The sequence below is a fragment of the Salvelinus sp. IW2-2015 genome, unplaced genomic scaffold, assembly GCF_002910315.2.
Source record: "Salvelinus sp. IW2-2015 unplaced genomic scaffold, ASM291031v2 Un_scaffold2206, whole genome shotgun sequence".
Lineage (NCBI taxonomy): Eukaryota > Metazoa > Chordata > Actinopteri > Salmoniformes > Salmonidae > Salvelinus > Salvelinus sp. IW2-2015.
This window is the reverse complement of record NW_019943536.1, coordinates 118409-122953: the sequence shown is the minus strand read 5'-3', so window position 1 is coordinate 122953 and position 4545 is coordinate 118409. Positions and strand designations below refer to the sequence as shown.

Here is a 4545-nt window from a genome sequence, read left to right as displayed (position 1 = left end):
AGAGTAGCAAAAATCCTGAGACATTTGTAAATCAGTTTTATTAGGGGGGGGGGGGGTAGCTATTTGCATACATAAATGATAGACGAATACACTATTTAGATAAAAAATAGAGTCAGAACACCATCATAAAATGGATTACGATCATCAGAGTAATTATTGTCATCACTTCACAACTCTGTCACTTTAAGATTTCTGACTGCGTGGTTGTTTTGCTTGCGTTCCATTATTGCTGGCTAGCCTAGACCATACTTAGGAGGGAGATGGTAAAGACGTGTTCTGATTGGTCCGTCTGTATTTGTTCATGCTTGTGATTGGCTTGCAGATAGCGCCAAGTTCAAATGGCTTTATGCAGATATTGGCAGATTATAATTTTCAAGTTTTTCATTTTTTTTTCCACTTAACATTTATTTTTTTTAAAGTATAATTTCACAGAATATATTAATAACCATTTAAAGATCAATTATATGTAACTAATTCCTTTTTGACAAAAAAAAAAATGTATAGTCCCCAAGGTCTTGTTTTGTCACAGTGTCTGACATGTTTATTTAAAATCGTTCCATTGTCTCTATTCATATCCACGATGATACAGCTGAATACGAGATAGCGGAAAACATTAAAGGGTCATATATTTCAAATATTTTTTTTTAAAACTGGTATTTTCGTAACTTTCCTAAATTTCTATTCGTAGCACAGAAACATACTTTTACTTATGGAAAAAAAAAAAAAATACAATACTGTCAGTTGAATTTAATATACTACAATGGGTATGGGTATTATATCTATTTGGTCAAACCTTAGTCTAGAAAACAAATATTACACATTCCATGAAACAACACATAAGCAAATTAATAAATCTATTGATCTGGCCAGTATTACCCAAAACATATGAAAATAACCAAGAATTAAATTAACCTGGATACCTAAACAGATAGAGAGACTATTTAAAAAATAACCGATACAATTCAAGACAGAGATGATACAGAAATCACAACACCAATTACAAAAAGGGAAAGTCATCTGTTCTGATCGTTTTAATTCAACGTAAAAGGAAACCTTGACCACTGAACTGCCAAGTCACTGTGTGTGTGGTGTGTGTGTGTCCATCCATTCAGTCGCGACATACTTGGCTCTGACCCGTCCTCCAGTTAAAACAACAACAAAAAAAGTGGGTGTCCTGTGGGTATTTACCCCACTATGGAGTCTCCGGTTTGGGCTTGGCCAGGTTGGCCCTGACCCTGGCCTGGTCCACAGCATCCAGAAGGTTCTTCCATCCATGGCCAGGTTGTGTGCTGCAGTCAGCATCTGTTTTCTTACACTCTTCCTTCAGAGAGGTGACGGCGTTCTGCTGGGCCAGACGCATCTTACTGATCAACTCTGACATGTCGTTGTTCAACAGCTTCTGGGTGCCCGATCTGACCAAGGAGGAAAGGAGAAGGAGGGAGGAGAGGGGAAAGGGAGGAGGGAGAGAGGAGAGAGGAGAGGAGGGAGGAAGGAGAAGTGGGATGAGATAGGGAGATAGATATTTAATACAGACAGTCTGGACGCTGGTCTGTTTTCTGCTTAATAATATGATATATAATCACTCTTACCTCTGTCCTAATGGACTTATGGAGGGTGGGTAGAATATCATCCACGCTGTGTTATCAGACCCTTAAGGTCAGCCCTACAGACTGGAGAGAGAGGAAGGCAGTTGACCTTTAACCTCACAATGCAGCTGTATCCGTATAGCTACTGCATTACTACTATTGAACCAGTGTTTGAAGTGAGCAGCTCCGTGTCTTACCTTGATGACGGTGATGTATCTCTCAGGCTGTATGTGTTTCACATCGTTCTTCAGCTTCACACCACCACCTGGACCAGGTCCATGACCGCCTGGTACACCTTATCATCTGAACGGTCTAGCTCTGCAGTGGGGCGGGCCTGGGCCGTAGGGGCGGCCTGGGCCGTAGGTGCGGCCTGGGCCGTAGGGGCGGCCTGGGCTGTGGGGCGGGCCTGGCCCGTAGGGGCGGTGAGATGCAGGGGCTTGTCTGGCGGGGCTGGTTTTCAGAGTGGAGAGTAGGATGAGAGCAAGAAATAAAAGGGGGAGGGGATGAGAGAGCAAAATAAAAGGGGAGAGGGGATGAGAGAACAGAATAAAGGGGGAGAGGGGGATGAGAGAACAAGAATAAAGGGGAGAGGGTATGCAGAGAACAAGAATAAAAGGGGAGGGTATGAGAGAACAAGGAGTAAAAATACGAGGGTATGAGAGAACATGGAAATAAAAGGGGAGGGTAGGAGAGAAGGAGAGAAGCTTAAAGCTATGTGTCTTTTAGACATTTGATGCCACCAGATATTCTATTTCTAGGATATTCTTATGGTTTACCACTCACCATGTCCAGTCTCTGGTTCTGGTAACTGCAGACAGAGAGAAAAATAAGATTATATGACAATGACTATATTAACCTGATAAAGAAAGATGGCACCGCAGTGGATAGTAGCCGTCTGAGCGTCTCCTGGCCAATTCTGCTATGTTGTGTGTTTTTTTTTATGCTGATCTTAACTTTTTTGGGGCATAATGTCTCTGCCATCATTTCCTATGACCAAAAATATCTTCTGGACATCGGAAGAGCAATCAGTAAACTCAATTTGGATGAAAATGTCTACATCGACTTTACTGCAATTCACCTTGCAGTAAAGTAAGTTGTGAATTGGTAAAAAAAAAAAATTGTGACCTCATGTAAATAATTAAACCGCAACTAAAACAATAGAAAATATAACACACAGTAACTCCATACTTAAATACGCAGATATAATGCTTTTAACGTGTTATAAAGCATCTATTAGCCGTTATTATAACGTCTTATAATAAAGCGTAACATATGTTACACATACCAGTGGTTTGGTGGTGCCCTCCTGTCCCAGGGGCCCTGTAAAGAAACAATAGGTTCAGACTCATTTGACACAATATCAACACCGACCCACAGTTGACCACGGACCCCATGGGCCTCACATGGACCGTCAATTTACAGAACATTGAGAGTTATAGGGATGGTTACTAGGAATACGGGATGGTTGTTAGGACACATGATGGTTGTTAGGATGGACTAAAAAGGATGGTTGTTAGAACTACAGGATGGTTTGTTATGGTGGAATATAGGATGGTTGTTAGAACTACAGGATGGTTGTTTTATGGTGGATTAGGATGGTTGTTAGGACCACATGATGGTTGTTAGGTGGATATAGGATGGTTGTTAGGACACAGTATGGTTGTTATGGTGGAATATAGAATGGCTTGTTTAGGACCAAATGAACTGGTTGTTAAGGATGGACTAAAGGATGGTTGTTAGGACCAAAATGATGGTTGTTAGGATGGACTAAAGGATGGATGTTAGGACTAAAGGATGGATGTTAGGACTAAAGGATGGATGTTAGGACTACAGGTGGTTGTAGGATGGACTACGGGATGATTGTTAGACTATAGGATGGTTGTTAGGACTACTGGTTTGCTTCTTTAGGACAACAGGATGGTTGTTAGGACTATGGGATGGTTTGTTAGGACTACGGTATGATTGTTAGACTACGGATGGTTGTTAGGACTACTGGTTGCTTCTTAGGACAACAGGATGGTTGTTAGGACTACGGGATGGTTGTTATGGTGGACTACAAAATGGTTGTTTAGGATGGACTGTGGGATGGTGGTTTGGATGTACTACGGGATGCTTGTTAGTATGGACTACGGGATGGTGGTTTGGATGGACTACGGGGTGGTTGTTTATGACTACGGGGTGGTTGTTAGGACTACGGGGGGTTGTTTAGGACTACGGGGTGGTTGTTAGACTACGGGGTGGTTGTTAGGACTACGGGGTGGTTTGTTAGGACTACGGGGTGGTTGTTAGGACTACGGGGTGGTTGTTAGGAATGCGGGGTGGTTGTAGGAACTGCGGGGTGGTTGTTAGGACTACGGGGTGGTTGTTAGGACTGCGGGGGTGGTTGTTAGGACTACGGGGTGGTTGTTAGGACTACGGGGTGGTTGTTAGGACTACGGGGTGGTTGTTAGGGGAACTAACGGGGTGGTTTGTTTAGGACTACGGGGGTGGTTGTTAGGACTACGGGGTGGTTGTTAGACTGCGGGTGGTTGTTTTAGGACTGCGGGGTGGTTGTTAGGACTGCGGGGTGGTTGTTAGGACTGCGGGGGTGGTTGTTAGACTGACGGGGTGGTTGTTAGGACTGCGGGGGTGGTTGTTAGGACTACGGGGTGGTTGTTAGGACTACGGGTGGTTGTTAGGAACTACGGGGTGGTTGTTAGGACTACGGGTGGTTGTAGGACTACGGGGTGGTTGTTAGGACTACAGACGGGGTGGTTTGTTAGGACTGCGGGGTGGTTGTTTAGGACTACGGGGTGGTTGTAGGACTACGGGGTGGTTGTTAGGACTAACGGGGTGGTTGTTAGGACTGCGGGGTGGTTGTTAGGACTGCGGGGTGGTTGTTAGGACTGGCGGGGTGGTTGTTAGGACTTGCGGGGTGGTTTGTTAGACTGCGGGGTGGTTTGTTAGGACTGCGGGGTGG

General features: G+C 44.1%; 1 pseudogene; it reads right to left on the bottom strand.

Annotated features, from left to right (window-relative positions):
- Positions 1–513: 513 nt before the first annotated feature.
- The window catches only part of LOC112073278 (protein-tyrosine kinase 2-beta-like), a 70158-nt pseudogene continuing 66126 nt past the window's right edge, over positions 514–4545 (bottom strand).